The sequence below is a fragment of the Bos grunniens genome, chromosome 24 (assembly GCF_055505025.1).
Source record: "Bos grunniens cultivar Pamir isolate PY7600 chromosome 24, Bosgru_T2T1.0, whole genome shotgun sequence".
Taxonomy (NCBI): domain Eukaryota; kingdom Metazoa; phylum Chordata; class Mammalia; order Artiodactyla; family Bovidae; genus Bos; species Bos grunniens.
In genome coordinates, this window is record NC_141188.1 from 52,374,255 (window position 1) to 52,394,128 (window position 19,874).

Consider the following 19,874-nt stretch of genomic DNA (forward strand, 5'->3'; position numbering starts at 1 on the left):
TATTTTTCATCAGCAAATGTACTTCCAGGCATGTTCTCCTTTATTTTGCTCACTGTTTATAATGTTCTCTGGTAGCAATAATTTGATGAAAGACATGTAGCTTAAGAAAAACAGTGTTTCACTCTGGTGGTGGTTTAGTCACTAAGTTGTGTCCGACTTTTGCAATCCCATGGACTGTAGCCTGCCAGGCTCCTCTGTCTATGGGATTCTCCAGGTGAGAATACTGAAGTGGGTTGCCATTTCCTTCTCCTGAGAGTCTTCCCAACCCAGGAGTTGAACCCAGGTCTCCTGCATTGCAGGCAGATTCTTTACCAGCTGAGATATGAGGGAAGCCCCATTTAGTGGGTCAGAGAAGGTGTTTTTGGCTAGTATAAATGTTTAGTCTCAGCTTACACCAGTTTTCACCAGACTAGAATTTATAGATTATTTGAATTTTAAATGAAAACCAAACTCAGACAAAATAGAAATCATTCCAATTGTTCAAGCTCTTATTTTTCCTTTAAAAATTGTACAAGTAATTCATATTTGTTGTTAGAATATTAGAGGGTGAAAATTAGCAAAAACTAAAGGTAAGATAGAGAATCTCTGGTAATGTCTTCCTGCCTCTCAACTCTGCTTCAGTCTTGAGGACAGAGGAGCCTGGTGCGCTACAGTCCACGGGATCGCAGAGTCGGATGCAACTAACACAACACCCGGTAGTTTTATTTTTAATTTTTTGGTGAGCCTCCACCAATTTGCATTCCCCACCAACAGTGCCTAAGGATTGTCTTTTCTCCACGTTCTTGTCAATACTTGTTTCTTTTCTGGCTTCTGGTTTGATAATAGTCTTTTTAACAGGTGAGAAGTGATATCTTCTTGTGGTTTTGATTTGCATTTCCCTGATGGTTAGTGATATAGAACATCTTTTCATGGGTCTGTTAGCCATTTGTACATATTCTTTGGAAAAATGTTTATTCAAGTCTTCTGCTCAATTTTTGAATTTTTTTTTTTTTTGCTCTTGAGCTTTAGGAGTTCCTTATATATTTTGGATATTAATCTCTTATCAGGTGTTTTGAGAATATTTTCTTCCACAATTGTGAAAAGATGTTGACTTTTGATGAAAGATTTTTTCTGCATCTGTTGAAACGATCATGCAATTTTATCCTTCATTCTGCTAATGTATTGAATCACATTTATTGATTTTGGGATAGTGAACCATTTTTTCACTTCAGGGATGAATTCCACTTTGTCATACTGTATGTTTCTTTTAATGGGCTGTTGAATTTGGTTTGCTAATATTTTGTTGAGGATTCTTGCATCTATGTTCACTGGGATATTGGCCTGCAGTTTTCTTATGATGTCTTTGTCTGGCTTGGGCATCAGGGTGATGCTGGCCTCGTAAAATGAATTTGGAAGTGTTTCCTCTTCTATATTTTGAGAAAGGTTTAAGCAGCTATTACTGGTATTAATTATTTAAATATTTGATACAATTCACCTGTGAAACCGTTTGGTCCTGGGGTTTTCTTTATTGGGAGATTTTTGATTACTGATTCAGTCTCCAAATTTGTCATTGGTCTGTTCAAGCTTTCTGTTTCTTCTTAGTAGGTTGTATGTTTCTTAAATTAATCCATTTCTTCTAGGTTGTTCAATTTGTTGGTGTATAATTGTTCACAATTGTTTCACGATCTTTACTTCTGTGGCATCAGCTGTAATGTCTCCTCTTCCATCTCTCATTTTATTTGAGTCTTCTCTCTCGCTTCATCTCTCTTTTTCTCTTCTCTTTCTTCATAGTCTGGATAAGGATTTGTCAATTTTGTTTATCTTTTCAAAAACCAACTCTTAGTTTAATTGACTGTTTTCCTATTGTCTTTGTATTTTCTAGTTATCTTTGCTCTAGTCCTTATTATTCCTTTCCTTCTGGTAACTTTGGATTTAGTTTGCTCTTCTTTATCTAGTTCCTTTAGGTATAAAGTTAGATCGTTGCACTGAGATCCTTATCCTTTTTTAATACAGGCTTTTATTGCTATAAACTTTTCACTTAGCACTGCTTTTGCTGAGTCTCATAAGTTTTGATCTGTTGTGTTTTCATTTTTGTCTGCCTCAAGGTATTTTTAAAATTCTCTTTTGATCTTTTCATTTGGCCCAATATTTGCTTAAGAGTGTGCTATTTAATTTCCCTATGTTTATAAAATTTCCCATTTTCCTTATGTTACTGATTTCTAGTTTTAATCCATGGTGGCTGGAAGAGATATTTGGCCTGCTTTCATCCTTTTAAAATTTGTTAAGTCTTGTTTTATAATATAGCATGTGATCTATCCTGGAGAATGTTCCTTGTATGCTTGAGAGGAATGTGTATTCTAGGGTCATGCCAGTTGTTGAGACGTGTGAGCTGGCTTCTTTGTTCTTAGCTGCCTCTGCACAATCTGGCCATGCTGATTCCCTCAGTAAAATGGGTGAGAGGAGACAAAGGCGGGCCTCTTGGGCAGCACCGTTAAAGGCTATGGAGGTTTAAATCTTGAGCCCATGGGATTTGTCTTGATCCTGAGTAGTGCTGGCTTGTGTGCCAAGTTCCTTCAGTCGTGTCTGACTCTCTGCGGCCCCATGGACTGTAGCCCACCAGGCTCCTCTGTCTGTGGGCTTCTCCAGGCAAGAACACTGGAGTGGGTTGCCATGCCCTCGTTCAGGGGATCTTCCTGACCCAAGGACTGAATCTGCGTCTCATGTCTCTTGAGTTGGCAGGCAAGTTCATTACCACTAGTGGTGGCTTGGGATTACATAATGCAGGTAAAGAGCAGCTGTTCTTTTTGTTCATTTCATTGTAGCTGTGCTTGGATTTTGTGCTCTACTGGGGTGCTGGACCTCTCAGCTGGACTCTGGAGCTCTCATAAAGTTGTCTTCATCTGGGGATGGTGGTTAGATTAGTGTTTCTGTGGAAAGGATGAGGCTTGGAAATTTATTTTTTCCTTTAAAAGATATTTATTTATTTTGGGGAGCTTCCCTCATAGCTCAGTTGGTAAAGAACCTGCCTGCAATGCAGGAGACCTGGGTTCTATCCCTGGGTCAGGAAGGTCCTCTGGAGAAGGAAATGGCAACCCACTCCAGTATTCTCGCCTGGAGAATCCCATAGACAGAGGAGCCTGGCGAGCTACAGTCCATGGGATGGCAAGAGTCAGACATGACTTAGCAACTAAACCACCACCAGAGTGAAGCACTGTTTTTCTTAAGCTACATGTCTTTCATCAAATTATTACTACCAGAGAACATTTTCATCTGTGGATGATGGTTACATTCTTGTTTCTGTGGAAAGGATGAGGCTTGACTTTAAAAAAGATTTATTTATTTTTAATTGGGGGATAATTGCTTCACAGTATTGTGTTGGTTTCTGCCATGTATCAGCATGAATCAGCCATAAGTATAGGTATGTCCACTCCCTCTTGAATCTTCCTCCCACCTCCCACCCCATCCCACCCCTCTAGGTTATCATAGAGCCTCAAATTTGAACTCCCTGCATCATGCAGCAAATGTCCACTGGCTACCTGTTTTACATATGGTGATATATATGTTTCAATGCTACTCTCTCAAATCGTCCCACCCTCTCCTTTCCCCACTGTGCCCACAAGTCTGTTCTCTATGTCTGTGTCTCTTTTGCTGCCCTGCAAATAGGTTCATCAACACCATCTTTCTAGATTCCATATATACGTGTTAATATATGATATTTGTATTTCTCTGTCTGCCTTACTTTGCTCTATATAATAGGCTCTAGGTTCATCCACCTCTTTAGAACAGAGTCAAATGAATTCCCTTTTATGGCTGAGTAATATTCCGTGGTGCTTGATAAGAGTAGATAGGTTATTGTCCAAAAGTTTCTGACCTGTTAGGCTGTCCTTTTCCTGGCTCTTTGGCTGGACCAAGCCTCCTCTCGTTCTGAGTATTTTGTCTGCCCTCATCGGCCTTTCTGAGTTGTAGGCTTCTTCATCACCACCCAGTCTGAAATTCATGCGGCAAAAAGAAAACCTGGGGAACTCATCTTTGGGTCTTAAGGTTCCTAGCTAGCCTGTCTTCCTCCCTCCATCTTTCAGAGACTTCCTAACTTTGTTTTATATATAATGTCCAGAGTTTTTAGCTATATTCAAGGGGAGGAGTAGTGAATGTATGTCTGTTCCGTCTTTATAGAGGCAGAGATCTCCTTACTGGTGTTAGTATGTATTTGTATATATATCACATTATAAAAATATATGTGTATCATATTAACATATAAAGAGTGTTTACTTTTGAGGAGTCAGTTTTTTAAAATATAAATATTAATATATATTTAGTGCTTTTACTGTTTTATCTTTTACATGTAAAACTTTAAGCCAGTGTTTATCAAAGGATAGCTTATACAGCTCAGTCTCTGGGCCCCCCTAAGAACTGAATCAGAATCCCTGGGAGTCTCTCTTTATGCCAAATTCTCCAGGTGATTAAATATATGCCAACATTTGAGATCTATAGTTTTATCTTTTTAGAAAAATTTTTTGATGTAAGCTGTGAGGCAGGAATCTCACCTATTTTTTCCCCTAAGAGCTTAGCCAATTGTCTTAAAACTGTTTATTAAATTGCTCTTCTTCCTTCACTGATTTAAAATGCCACCATGATAAAATATTAAATTTATCTATAAATACAAATATAAATATAAACAGTTGGGTCTGTTTCCAGATTTTCTATTCTGCTTCATTGATCTGTCTGACCATTCTGGCGCCAGTAACTTACTTTTTAAAATTGCTGTAACTCGAGTCTATGTAGACTTCTGAATGTCGCCCTGCACCAGCCTCTAAAAGCCTTGTAAGAAACCACTTGCCAGGAGAGAATTAGATGACTCATCTGTGAAAATACTTTATAAATTGCAAGGATCTCTGGCCTCTCAACCCACCCCTGACACCAGTACTTCCTAAAACACTGATCTCATCCTGTCCCTTCTTGACTCCAGAACCTTAGTCATAAGATGAAGCTCATTATCCTGACATCCAGGGCCCTTCCTCTGCAAACTAGTCTCCATCTACCTTTCAAAATCACCTCCACTTGCCTACAATTTAATCCTATTCCTCTAACCAGGTTGATTTACTATCTGTTTTCCAGATGTGCCAGACACATTTCTTGCCATTTTCTTGTGGTTCTCCCCCTCTTGAAGTGTGTCCTTCAAGACCAAACTCCTTTCCAGAAAGCTTTTTATCTGAATTTTCCAGCTTGCCTGACCTCTCTCTGCACTCCCTTTACACTTAACATATGTTGACCTGTGACAGCTCTTGTCTGGTGAGATGACTTTGTTATTTATGCTTCCTGGAGTGTATATATCATCTCACCCAGTGACGCTGTCTTATCCTCCCTTACAGAGGCTTTGCCTTTGTCTGTGTCTGTCCCTGTGTCTGCCTCGCAAAATGTGGTGCATACAGTGGACATTCACTCCATCAATGTTTCCCACCCAGGTAATACTAGACCTCAAAGAAAGTACGTGATTGACTTGTGTAGGTCAAACCCAGGAGGAGGATTGATCTCCTTTTTTTGCCCCTTTTCAGGTGACTATTCAGTTCAGAGCAAAGTCAGGCTCTGAAGCCCTGTGTTCTCAGCCATCACTGCTTTATATTAATGAGCGAGACGATGATCTCACGGGACATGATAATCCTGTGAAGAGATGTAGAAATCCATGACTGTCTTCCTTAGATCCTGGCAAATATCTCTGTGCAGCTCAGCGTGGTCTCTACTGGACAGAGAAGAAGATGTTTTAGAGATGTTATCACTGTCTGCCCTGCCCATCACTGCATACAGGGAATTGACCCATCAGGCCTCAGTAGCCATTAAAAATTCTTTTTAGTAAAAGATTTTTTTTTTTTAATCTCTTGCTCCCATGCTTCTGTGGCCACTGCTGACTGGACTGATCAAAGAGTGTGCAGTGATGATCTGGGCCAGTCTGGTTCTTACTCTGATCATTGGAACCCAGAAATACGTAGGATCATTGCCAACTGGGTGTCGGTGCTGCAGCTGAAAGATCCTACAAGTGGAGTGAGTGCCAAGTGGCTGGGATGGCAAAGAAGAACTGAAATATGGAGAATGGGAAGAAAAAGAAGAATGAGCCAGGAAAGATTTCAGGCAGAGGGATGGCAAGAATATCTGGTCCTGGAACTACACTGAGTCTGGAAGCAGTATTTATCTGAACTCTCCTGAGCAATCTCCACCACTGCCCACCCCCCAACACTGGGTCTCCTCTGTTCCCATCCTGGAATCTTCATGAGATCATTTGAGCCTAATGATAAACCCCGTGTTTCATACTTTTTTTTGGACTAAGCTTCAGGGAGAGTTGAGGCTCTGCCTCTTTCAACCAAATTAGCCTGGATAGGACAGATGATAGTGAAATGAGTGCTTCCCAGCTGTTTTTCTGTCTGGGAAGAATATACAGTATATTTAAACTATAACAGGAGTCATGTAAGTTAGAAGAGCTGGATGCTCCCACCAAGATTTTAAGTCTTTAAAATATTTTATCGTGAACTATTTCAAACATACAGCAAAGTGGAAAGAATAATAGAATAAACATTATCCATCTGCCATGCAGATTCAACCATTATTAACACTTTTTTTTTTCAAATTTGCTTCATCTCTTGTTTTATCATTGCCGAAACATTTTAAAGTAAATTATGGAAAATATAGCACATCACCTTAAAGACTTCAGCATCCATCTCTGAAAGGCGGCATTTTCCTGCATAGCTACAATGCCATTATCATATATTACCAGATTGCCATTGCTTTCTTACTATCACTAATAACCTGCCTATATTGAAATACTCATGGTTGTCCTTACATTGTCTTTTACAGATGTTTTCGAGCCAGGATACAAACAATGATGACACTGCATTGGATTGTGATGCCCTTCTGGTCTCTCCACCCAGAACAGTTCATTCCTCTATCATTTCTTTTTCAACGGAGGAATTAGGTCATATATTTTGTAGAATGTCCTACATTCTAGATTTGTCTGATGGTTTCCACTTATTAATAATATTGTTTCTCCAGTTTCTCTCTTCCCTTTCATTTCTCCACAAAACAAGGTAACTTTAAAGGCTAGGTTGGATTCAAGTTAGACCTTTTTGGAGACAGCACCTCACAGGTGATGATGCCGTGTGCTCTGCATCACATCACATCAGAAAGCATAATATATCTGGCTGACTGTCCCGCTGTTAGTGACGCCACATTGGTTACTCTGTAAAGATGGTGACAGCCAGATCTCTCCATTGTAAGGGAAGCACTCCCCTTTGTGATTAGCAAATAAGTCATGGGTGATACTCATCAGTTTCCACTCACCTTTCCCCTCATAATCTTGGTAATCAGTGTTGATCCTTTCCTGAATGGATAAAGTTTCTCACCACCTGGTTCTTTCTGACAATAGATCAGGTTACAAAGGGGAATTGAAAAGAGGAGACACAAATCTCTTTTACCAGAGGTCATTATACACGTTACTGTTTATTTATTTATTTAGCTGTGCTGGGTTTTAGTTGTCGCATGCAAACTCTTAGCTGCTGCCTGTGGAATCAAGTTCCCTGGCCAGGATTCAAACCCTGGGCCCCTGCATTGGGAGTACAGGGTCTTAGCCACTGAACCACCACAGAAGTCCCCCATGTTACTGTTAATATGGATGGAGTTACTCTTACCTACTGCAGCCTAGTAAATCCTGCCAAGATATAGTGACTTAAAACAACAGTGATTATGGTCTCTGTGGGTCAGAGATTTGGGGAAGTGATGGTTGGGGGCTTCTTGCTTGGGATATTTCAGGTGGTTGTCCTCAGGCAGGGCAGGAGCTGGAAAAGCATAAACTTGCAATATATCAGGAGGCTGGCCAGATGTCTCTCCCTCTTCATGTGGTCTCTGCACGAGCTGGTTGGGTTTCCTCACAGCATGGTGGCCACAGGATGGTAGGACTACTTTACACGATGGCTCAAAATTCCTACATAGTTCCAGCAAATAAAGTGAAAGTGGCATCATCTTTTGTAACGTAGCCTTGGAGGTCACATGGCTTCACAAACATATCAGTAGACCAGCCATTGGCCCCGGACTCAAGCAGAAAGGTCATGGATCCCACTTCTCTGTGTTCAGAGTATCAAAAAATTTGTAGACATGTTTTAGAGCCACCTCATTCTTTTTAAGAAGTATATGTAGGAAGTACATTTAGGATGACTTTTTTTTAATCTTTTTAGAAAAAGACATCTACCTTGACTAATTTTTGTCTTTTTTTGGGAAAAAAGAATATGAACCAATGAGAAAACTTTTCAATGGAACAGTGAAAAAGAATACAAACAAAAAAAACCAATATAAGTGTTTCAGGAAGGCGGACCCCTTCCAGGGCCCGAAACTGGGCTCTTGTCTAACACTAGGAAATGAATTGTCTGAGGAGACACGTGTGCTGACAAAGCAAGAGATTTTATAGGGAAAGGGCACCCGGGTGGAGAGCAGTAGGGTAAGGGAACCCAGGAGAAGTGCTCTGCCACGTGGCTCGCAGTCTCGGGTTTTATGGTGATGGGATTAGTTTCCAGGTGGTCTTTGGCCAATCATTCTAATTCAGAGTCTTTCCTGGTGGCGCACGCATCACTCAGCCAAGATGGATGCTAGCGAGAGGGATTCTGGGAAGTGGACAGACACGCGGTGTCTCCTTTATACCTTTCCCGAACTCTTCCCGTTGGTGGTGGCTTATTAGTTCTGTATTCCTTATCAGGATCTCCGGCCATAAAACAACTCATGCAAATGGTTACTATGGTGTCTGGCCAGGGTGGGCGGTTTCAATCGGTGTGCTTCCCCTAACAAAAGGATGAAATATGTAGATGTGCAAACTCAGACTGATTCAAGTTCCTTCCATTAAGTGCCATGCTTACTTGCTGGCAGTGAAGATGAAACATGAAGGATTTTGGTATTTATAGCTTTAGCTGTTTAGTAAAAAGAAGTTTACAAATCTATCTGAAGAGTCACTTTTCCCCTTGACGCTGGTTTTAGAAAGACTTGATTGATCACGTCCTTTCATCAGAGCCATTGTGAAACAAGAATTGTTGATGCCTGGCTTTTGTTGCTCTAAAGAGAGAGAGATGCTCTTTAAGTGGACACTTGTGATAGCACTTCTTTAAGGAAACAGAGATAAATACTAATACTAGCTTTTCCCTTGTTAACTCAGAGAACACAGATAGACTGTAGTTTGTTGCTTTCTGAAGTTCTGATAGTGTCTGCCTCAGGGAAGCCACGGTAATGAATTTTTAACTGTGGCTGCTGCACAATTGTATGGGTGGGGACACTTTTTGAAAACCCTGATGCCCAGGCTGTTCCTCAGAACAATTGAATAAAATCTCTGCCGGTTGGTCCCCAATCAGTCATCAGTATTTTTTTTCAGCGTTCCCCATGTGATTCCAGTGTGCAGTCTGCATGGAGAACCATCGCTTTTGAGCTGAGCTTGGCAAAGTTCTCCTGCAAATGGCCACATAAACAAACATTTCTGGTTTTTCGGGCAGCACTGTTTCTGTTGCAACTATTTGCATTTGCGGCAGGAAAGCAGCCACAGACAATATGTCATAGAAGGGCGTGGCTGTGTTCCAACGAGAGAGGCTATTTACAAAAACAAAGGGTGGCTGGATTGGGGCATGGGCCCTGGTTTGCAACCTCTGGTTTAGAGGATTGGTTGGTTTCCAGTTCTCAGGAGCACCATCTTTGTAAGTGGTGCCCTAGATGTGCAGATGTGAAACATGGGGATACTTTTTTCAGCTATCGTGGCCGACATGGGCAGTTTAAGTGGCAGTCTGAGCTGTTCTTTAGTATCTCTTTTTCAGAAGGAAAGAGGTTCATTCACAAAGTTATACACATACTTTCCCGGGCATCCCCACCTTCCAGCTCCCCTCTCACCCCACTCTTTTGTCCTGAGGACACAGGTCTTTGGAGCTAGGGTGACCCTAGAGATCCCTCCTTGCCTGCTCCCTCCAGGAGGGCTGAGGTTGCTGATGTTGCTAGATCTGAGACCAGAATGGCAGAATCAGAGCTTGGGCCCTGCCATCTGGTCTAGAGACTCACTCTGAAACACAACAGGACCCTCTGGGGGATTCCTCAGACAGGCCTCCCCCATATCCTCTGCTTTAGCTCCTCTCTGAAGTACCTGGATAACAGTATTTGATGGAAACTTCCAAGTTGTTTTGTAGATATGAAAGTGCTTAGTCACTCAGTCATGTCTGACTTTTTGTGACCCCATGGACTGTTGCTCTCCAGGCTCCTCTGTCCATAGGATTCACCAGGTAAGAAGATACAGGAATGGGTTGCCATTCCTTCTCCAGGGGATCTTCCCAACCCAGGGATTGAACCTGGGTCTCCTGCATTGCAGGTGGATGTGAAAATCCCCTACCAAATGGAAGAGGTTAACTACTCGATGACCGTGAGCACATAACCCCAGGTCTCCTGGAGCCAAAGGACTGACAAATTTAATCCCTGTGACACCACCCTTTTTCTTCACCATCAGCCAGTCAGAGAATTGTGCACAAGCTGATCACAGACCTGAGACATCTCTCCCTCACCTGACTTTTGATAATGTCTTTCCAAAGCTTTCAGGGAGCTTGAGGCTTTGTAGGGCACGAGCCCTCTTCTTGCAAAGCCTCGCAATAAACCTTTCTCTGCCCTGAACTCCAGCGTTTCAGTTTGTGTGGCCTCACTGTGTGTTGAGTCCAGACAAACTTACATTAACAATCCCACTTTCCAACTTCCTCAGATGTGCCCACTAAGCTTCTGCCCCTCTGCCTCTTTAGAGTACTCACGGCCATGAATCTTGGACCTCGGCATGGTCTCAATTTTCTTCCTAAGCACTGTAAATTATTTGAGGCCAGGGTAAGCCATTGTTCTGTGTTCTCCACCCCTGCCTTCCAAGTACTGTGTCACCTCCCATTTCTCACTGTCAGTAACACTCCCTTTACACCCAGGTCCAAAACTTAAGCCCCTTAACTTCTCTGCTGGTTAAGGCTCAGCAACCTTCCTTGCCCCAAATCTTACCTCAAACCTCTCCCACTGGGGCTCAGAGGCCCTAGTCTCTCTTCATCTTATTTGCAGGCCTCTCCATATTTTGGCCACCTGATGAGAAGAGCAGACTGATTGGAAAAGACCCTGATGCTGGGAAAGACTGAGGGCAGGAGGAGAAGGGTGTGACAGAGGATGAGATGGTTGGATGGCATCACCGCCTCATTGGCCATGAGTTTGAGCAAGCTACGGGAGATTGTGAAGGACGGGGAAGGCTGGTGTGCTGCAGTCCATGGGGTCACGAAGAGCTGGACACGACTGAACGACTGAACAACAACAACAACTCTAGTCTTTTGAGCTTCCCAATTTTTAGTGGTAAAAAATTAGGCTTCCAATGCAAGATACTCAAGAGACGTGAGTTTGATCCCTGGGTTGGGAAGCTCCCCTGGAGGAGGAAAAGGTAACCCCCTCCAGTATTCTTGCCTGGAAAATTCCATGGGCAGAGGAGTCTGGTGGGCCCCAGTCCATGGGGTCATGAAGAGTCAGACATGACATGAGTGGTCTTTTGGCATCTTTTAAAAGACGGTCCACACTGTGTTATTGTCAGTGCTGGCTTAGTCCTGAGCTGCTTTCCATCTGCGTAATCTTTTGAGTAATCTCATCTGCTCTCATGATTGTGGATTCCAAAAATATAATATTTACACAATTGCCTTGTCTTTGTCTGGTATAATTGTAGTTGCCCACTAGCTAAAACAGTCAATTTAAAATTCTTGTTGTATGTCAAAAAACAGCACAGAATGACTTGTTCACATTTTGATTGCATTTACTAAATAACTGAATGCTGGATTTATCATCCTTCTTTGCCCTTATACCATTTTCCTTTTAACTATGTTGTGAATAAATTTCTAGTTGTATGAGGTATAAAAATTATTAAAGGGAAAGGTAGGGGAATTTGGGAGATCTGATTTCTTTTGGTCTTAATTACTGACTGTATTCAATGTCTAGATAATTTGATTCTGAGATAATTCTTGTGAGGTAAATATTGTATATATTCCTGTATAAAAAGATTCATTAGGAACAATAAAATAGGATTTCTCATCAGTTAAACCAGCTTTAAGTGTTAAAACAATTATTTTCTGTCTGGTAGGATTTTGGTAAAATTGGTTAGCAACATAAATGGAAATACTTCTTTTAGAAAGCAATTTGGCAACATGGAAGAGGTGTTCTTACAATAAAAATGCAGGGTGTATGATACTACATTTGAATGTATTTACAATGGTTGGATAAAGAAAATAGAAACTTTTTGTATGCAAAGATAGGGAGGTGGGATATGGGACATTGTAGCTTTGTTGCTGTCATTGTTCAGTTGCTAAGTCACGTCTGACTTTCTGTGACCCCACGGACTGCAGCATACCAGGCTTCCCCGTCCCTCACTATCTCCCAAAGTTTGCTCAGGTTCATGTCTGTTGAGTTGGTGATGCTATCTAACCATCTCATCCTCTGCTGCCCTCTTCTCCTTTTGCTTTCAATCTTTCACATCAGGGTCTTTTCCAATGAGTTGGCTCTTCACATCAGGTGGCCAAAATATTGGACCTTCAGCTTCAGCATCAGACTTTTCAGTGAATATTCAGAGTTGATTTCCTTTAGGATTGACTGGTTTTATCTCCTTGCTGTCCAAGGGACTCTCAAGAGTCTTCTCCAGCACCACAGTTCACAAGCACAAATGGAAACAGCCAAGTGGATTCAAGCCTATGCTTGGAACTAGTACAGCATTGGTACTCATTACATCGGCCAAAGCAGGTCTTAAGACCAACCCAGATTCAAAGGAATGGGATGGAGCCTCCTCTTCTTGATGGGTGGAGAGGCAATTTGTCTCTTGGAGAATCCCAAGCATTGATAGGATTGTAATTTTCTCCAAAGAAACCAACTTAAATAATCAGTAAATAATATTTATGTTATTTCAACAAAGAAAATGATAGATATAAAATAATTCTATGAATAGCAAGATACTATAAGAAGTTGAGGTTTAGCTTGATGGAAAAGCATAGCTAAGGGTTCTGCTGCTAAGTCACTTCAGTCGTGTCTGACTCTGTGCGACCCCATAGACGGCAGCCCACCAGGCTCCCCTGTCCCTGGGATTCTCTAGGCAAGGACACTGGAGTGGGTTGCCATTTCGTTCTCCAATGCATGAAAGTGAAAAGTGAAAGTGAAGTCGCTCAGTTGTGTCTGACTCTTAGTGACCCCATGGACTGCAGCCTACCAGGCTCCTCTGTCCATGGGATTTTCCAGGCAAGAGTACCGGAGTGGGGTGCCATTGCCTTCTCCACAGCTAAGGGTTCTAGGAAATGCAAATCTTAGGAGTCCTTATTTAACTTATAAGGAAATCAAGTCTCTGTAAATACTTAACTTTAAGTTCATTGATTTAAAATTTTAAGTCATTAAATCTTTTTTCACTGCCTTGACAGAGCAAGGACTAGAAATACCTCAAGACTTCCTATTCAGTGCTTTCTCTTCTCTTCACCTCCTGATCATATGGATAAGGCTTGACAGTTGTGCCTGAAGAAATTTTTAACCACTTGGTTAAAATTCAGAGGTTTTTTTTTTTGCCTTAAGCACTATTGGCATTTTGCGTTGGATAATTCTTTGTCCTGGAGGATTGTCCCCTGCATTTAGGATGTTTAACAGCTTCCTGGGTTCTACTCACTAGATATCTGTTGCATTCTCAATCTCTACCAAGTTATGAGAACTAAAGTGCTTCAGACATTGCCAAGGTTCTGACAGAAGCCCAATGCCTTAGTCCAAGCTACTTACATTTACCAGGTTGCAACTTCCTGAACTGTCTACATTATGCTTAAGGAAGAACTATTGTCGAACCAAAAGGGCATTGATCTGATAAAGGACTCCTTCCTCCCCCAATCTGTATAGTCATATTTATAAAATTTGTTTTAAGTTATAAATTAAATGCATATAATTAAAATTGCACTTGGTTACATATATTATATGCCCAACTCATAATTGTGGGCAAGTGTGTGCAATTAACTTCACCTCTGATGGAACCCACTGGAAGGGTGATGTTGAATAACTATGTTCAGAAAACACAAAGATAAGCCGAGATGTGGCAAAATGTCGAGTTGATTCGAAGCAAGTAGACCAGAAAGCATTCAGTTTAAGAACACTTCCTGATTCCAGTATTACGGAGACTGACTTTCTGCACTAATCAAATTGTTCAAAAAGTACTCATTTCACTTGGTAGCGTGTCAAAACAGCAGAGTGTTTGCTAAAGGATTCTTTTCTAGTTGTTTACATCTCTAGGCAGATATATTAAAACACTGGATTTGGTCTGACAGTTTCCATCTTGTTCCCACATGAATGATAATGTTGATAGGACTAGGGGAGCAGCACCAACAAGGAAATTAAATAATTTCAAGTTTTCTTGCTTAGTAAGTTCAAGGCATTACCAGAAGGTGCCTGGGGACTGCAAGGCAGAGAGCACCCGTATGCTTCATGCAAGTCCTGATTGCTCAACAGTGGTTAAAAGCCAGTCAAATCACATTTATTTCTCTTTATGTATCATAAATGGACCTGCAGAAACTCTGCAAATTGATCTTCATGGGTTCCACACACTTAATAAACGCATGCTTAAATTTGTTCCTTCATTTGCGTTTTGAGATTTCTCTTTCATACAAATACCTATAATATTCCAATGTGCTGCTCTGCTCCTTTGGGAAAACTGGCTGATGGTTTCGCCTCTGGCGTTTGCGTAACTACTAAGCCAAGATGCTAAATGGCTCTCAAGTCTCTGCAAGTTAGTATTTCTGCCCAGTTCCTAATAAAATACAGCTGAAGTCTCAACCAGAAGATGTTATCTATTGCCTGATGTGCACTGACTGTGATAATGCAATGCTGCCTCCTTCATCCCTGAGTGCTGAAGTTTAATCCACGTGGACTAATTTTGGGAGTCTGGTTTCACCCAACGCTTCTGTCACACGGGAATGAAAACTTCTTTTGCCCAGTGACGTGAAAATTTCTTTTGCCCAAGACTTGATATGGTTAAGGTGGATTTGGTAACAACACACTTAAGTGTTTTTCGTCTTAATAGCTTATTTTGCCTGCAGCTCTCCCCTCTCCCCTTCCTGCCCACCCGCACCTGCTCACCCCCACCATGAAATTTTGTGCTGAGCCTCTGTCCTGATCTACCTCTCTGTCTCACATCTGGATTCGAATTACCTTTAATTATGTCCTCAAGGAGCTCAGTTTTCTCCACAGAAGAATTCTCCTGCAGAGCACCATCACTACCTAAGAATCTGGCCAATTAATTTCTCTGTTGATTTTAATTTCTCCTGAGTATCAGATCTTTGGCAGAAGTCTAAAAATGCACCGAGAAACTAAGACAGAAAGACAGAGAAACAACATTTCAAATCAGAAACAATTTATACAGACAAGTCATTGTAAGCCATGAGGACATTTGGTCCTTCAAACCAGAATGGCATTAGCTCAGCTCCACAAAATAGTCCATGCCAAGGCTCCTAGGGAAATTGAATAAGATCTGCTGCACCTTCTGATTCGCTTCCTGTTAGAATTTTCTAGAATGTAGATGAGCTTGGTGAAGAGTTTCCTTACCTTTGTTTTTCTGAGAACTTTCTTCAATTCAGGCTTGCAAAGCAAGATGTTTCAAAGCAGTGAATCGCTGGATCCATCTTGAATGGCTGGACATAAAGATGGAAAAGACTTCCTTTGTGAAAACCACAGAGGTGGCTCCTCACCTCCAACTTCAGACTCACACAACATCCGAACCTCTTAGTTCCAAATGACCAACACAAGACTGACATTAAGATCAACAAACCCAGGGGCTTTCCTGGTGGTCCAGTGGCGAAGACTCCCCGCTCCCAATGCAGAGGGCCTAGGTTTCATCCCTGGCCAGGGAACTCGATCCCACACTCTGCAACTGGGAGTTCACACGCTGCAACCACGATCAAAGATCTTGTGTGTCACAACAAAGACCAGGCACAGCCAAGAAAAAAATCGACAAATCTCGTTGACTGTCTTATCTCAGGTGTTGCACAGAATAAGTGTAAATATTAGCTAATCAATCTGGCATTTAAACTTAAATTGCTTTCTGAAAGTTCTTTATATGTGTTGACTTTGCTTTTTCCTTCTTTTCATAGTTTGATTTCAGATCAGGGTGTATTTGAGGCAGAACCTTACAGACACATGCATCCCGGGGACACCTACTTCCTGGTGGTCCCTGGCACCCCAGGTCTATTTCCTTGGTTCCGCATGCTCTGGGGTCTAGTATGTCACCGGGACACAGGTACTGTGGGACCTGGGAACCTTGAATGGGAGGATCCTGCGGACTATTTTCCAATCTGTTGAAGAATTCTCCCTGCTTTTCTAGAGTGTGCATTTTCAACAGAGGGGATACTATCATTGAAGGGGTGACCATTGTAATATAGATATTACAATAGCTTTTGACCTTCCAAAGTTCAATCAAAACTGACAAAAATCCTAGCCCTTGGTACTCGATATCTTTCAACAGGGGGAGATTTAATTTAAAGTTAAAATGTATTCATTCATTTAAATTAACTTTAAATTTATTTTTTTTCCTTAGTGGGGAAAGTAATGTGGGAAAAAAAAAGGCTTAGAAACACTGTTCTCAGCGCCTACATCTCTGTGGCTTTGGAAACAGCCTGTGATAAGCAAACTTGTATTCTTTTGTTATCTCCCTCAGTTAAAATATTTCTTACCAGGGCTCTTAAGATGAACTCCTGGGAAATGAATTGAAAAAAGCCTTCCAGAGAAGCAGAGGACAGATAACCGGATACCATCCCAGCTCCGGGTCTCCCCACACCCTCCAGCCCTAGTTCCTCATCACCTTCCCCAAACCTTTCCTCTCCTTCACGTGGCACGTTTCTCCAGTTGGCCAGTAAGGACTGGCTTTGTGAAAGTCAGCAAGTCTGAATTTGGGCCAACTGTACATTTCTTAGGTTCTTCCTCCTTTGGATGCGTTCACATGATTCCTTCCAGGCAAGACACCGTTCTTGACACAGCCGCCTTTCTCCCTGGCATGGCCAGCAGGGAGTTACATGCCCTCGACATGGAGGGAAAAAAAATGTGCACATAACTCTGGTAGCCCCTGGAGGTCCATCCTGACCTCCATTCCTGTACTCATACCCTGCCAGGATATGATATCTAGGTCTAGACACATCCCATGATATCTACATCCAGAGCCACCCAGACAATCTCCTTGGAGTCTCTCAGCAAGAAGGTGAGGCTGCTGGATATTTTCTCTTCTTTATAAACAACAACACAAACGTTGCCTGATACACAACTACTGATTTACCCAAGATCACACAGCTAACGAATAGTAAGGTCACGACAGCGCTTATACCCACCACACACACACTAGACTGTGAGTTATTTTGAGGACAAGAACCACGCTTTTTGCTCACCATCCTGAACTCAGGGCCACCACTTAGCAGGAATCTAGTCAGCATTCGTTACATGAATACATTTCTCTGAGTCTGGAGCCATCAGACCATCAGCGCAATGAAGGACGTCTCCTAAAACCGTAGGCCGTCTGTCTGCCCCACTCCCCCCTTTTAAAACTGTAGCACAATAGTGGTGCTGAGATTTTCAAGCACATAGCTTCCTTGAACTTCTGAGAAGTTTGCCATGGGGCTCGAGGGGAGTGTATCACCTTCAAGGTTATACTGTGTTTCACATTCCTTCAGAATGTTGTCATCTGGGGTCTTGTTGAGATTGTTTGGCGTTATTATTAAAAGGGCAAGATTTTCTTGTTACTGAAGTCTCTTATATTAGGAAAACCAAACTGTATACAGAGGTGAAGACACTCTCATTTCTGTTTTCAATAAAGTTTACACACAACTCAGATGCACTAAATAAGAACATGCATGTATTCTGGAAGGTAGCAAATAATCAAATTATGTTTACTTGAAACCAGTCATTTATTATCAAGGAGGAAGAAGTTACGCTGAATTGTTACAAAGTTGGTATGCAAACATAAACAACTTTCTTCTGCATTAGTTTTTGATAGGGAAGTGTGTTCCAGTTAGCGCAGTGGGTGTGGGGTAAATACATCTCTAATTGAAGAAAACCAGGTATTCCCAGTCATGTATGAACCAATGGCTTTTATTATGTTCTAGCATGCATTGCAGAAGGGAATGGCAACCCACTCCAGTGTTCTTGCCTGGAGAATTCCAGGGACAGAGGAGTCTGGTGGGCTACAGTCCGTAGGATCGCAGAGTCTGATCTGACTGAGTGCATAGGCACACTGGTACACATCCATCACCAAACTGATTCGTTACACGATGGTTAATCATGTTGCATTGCAGTTAATTCTGACACCATGAAAATCTAGAGGGCACAGGAAAGACAGAAGTCTATTTCCTTTTAAGGTCCAGTTCAAGAGGATTCTAATGTCCAGTTCAACCAGACCGGCTGGCTGGGCTCTCTCTAACCTCCAGCCCACCTGGGGACCCAGGTTTCTTTCATCTTGTTGCTCTGCTGGGCCACACATGCATGCTCAGTCACTCAGTTGTGTCTGCTCTTTGAGACCCCATGGACACGGGCCCACCTGGGTCCTCTGTCCATGGAATTTTCCAGGCAAGAATACTGGAGTGAGTTACCATTTCCTTCTCTAGGGGATCTTTCCAACCCAGGGATCAAACCCACATCTCCTGAGTCTCCTGAATTGGCAGGCAGATTCTCTGCCATCTTCTAAGACAGGAGGCAGCAAACTTGTTCTGTGAAGGGCCTGATAATAAGTATTTTCAGTTTTGTAGGCCATATGGTCTGTTTGTTACAATGACTCACTCTGCTGTGATGGAGTAAAAGCAGCCACAGACAATATGTCAATGAAGGGGCATGGCTGTGTTTCAACAAAACTTCAATAGGCAGTGGATTGGATTTAACCCGTTTGCCCACTGGCCCTTGATTGAGACTTCAAATATAACTAAGGTGCTTACTTTGGTAGCACAAATACTAAAACTTAAATAATTCAGAGGAGGTTGGTATGTTTCCCTTGCAAGGATGATCTAAAGGATTCATGAAGTGTGATGGTCTTTCATAGCACAGGAAGATTTGGGAGGCAGAAGTTCCTAGATCACTGAGAATGAATACCAGCTGAGATTGTACAGAAATTAAAATGGACAACATAAGAGTGTAGCTCAGAACAAAGCAATAAGCTGAAAAAAAGAAAAAGCTTTCAAAGAAGTCATATGTCTAAATTTTTATAGATTGAAAACCAAAAAGGTAGCAGATCTTCACTGAACTTGACTCACATGAAGCAGGCATTACACATTTTTTATTTAATGAGGACTTAATTATTAATACAAAATGAAAGAAAATGAGTCAGAAAATTGTTCTAATTAAATTCATAGCTTGAACATGTCAGAAGAAATCCCTGCAACTCCTCATTCTTCCCTGAGTGAAGATTTAATTACCATTATGAAATGTCACTCGCACACAAGAAGGCTCACATGCAATTTCTGGATGGGAACAAAAAGGCTGAGTAAATAGCAAACAGTTGATAGTATTCCACAAAGACAAATAAATGCAGAATACTGACAGAGCTAGACAGGATGGGTGTGATGCTCTTAAAAGCAAAGCATAATGAGGATTTTGTGGTGTGATATTTACTGAGCAAAATTTCTAAGGTTAGTAGAAATAATTTGAATATGGATGGAAAATGAACTATGAAACAAATGATCACTATCTAGGATGGAGAATTCAATCTATCATTATTGATTAATAGGTAATTAAGTGACACAAAGTATCATACAAGAAATTTTAAAATGGTGTAACCATCAAAGGCAATTTGATCAGATTGCGGCAGGGACAAAAGTTGTGTTAAACAACTGAAGTGTATTGTACACATTGTTAAA

The 19,874-nt window shown here is 41.6% G+C and overlaps 1 long non-coding RNA gene and 1 other non-coding gene across 3 annotated transcripts; both read left to right on the forward strand.

The window, feature by feature from the left end:
• Positions 1 to 325: 325 nt before the first annotated feature.
• LOC147346289 (uncharacterized) lies at positions 326 to 7,019 on the forward strand. Of its 2 annotated transcripts, none has more exons than XR_015154093.1 (2): positions 326 to 695; positions 5,532 to 7,019. It is a non-coding gene; the product is annotated as an uncharacterized LOC147346289 (long non-coding RNA). The 2 variants fall into 2 exon arrangements; XR_015154094.1 differs by lacking the exon at positions 326 to 695 and adding an exon at positions 5,316 to 5,441.
• An 11,929-nt stretch (positions 7,020 to 18,948) lies between these two features.
• LOC147346290 (U6 spliceosomal RNA) lies at positions 18,949 to 19,056 on the forward strand. The gene has a single exon (XR_015154214.1). It is a non-coding gene; the product is annotated as a U6 spliceosomal RNA (small nuclear RNA).
• Positions 19,057 to 19,874: the final 818 nt, after the last annotated feature.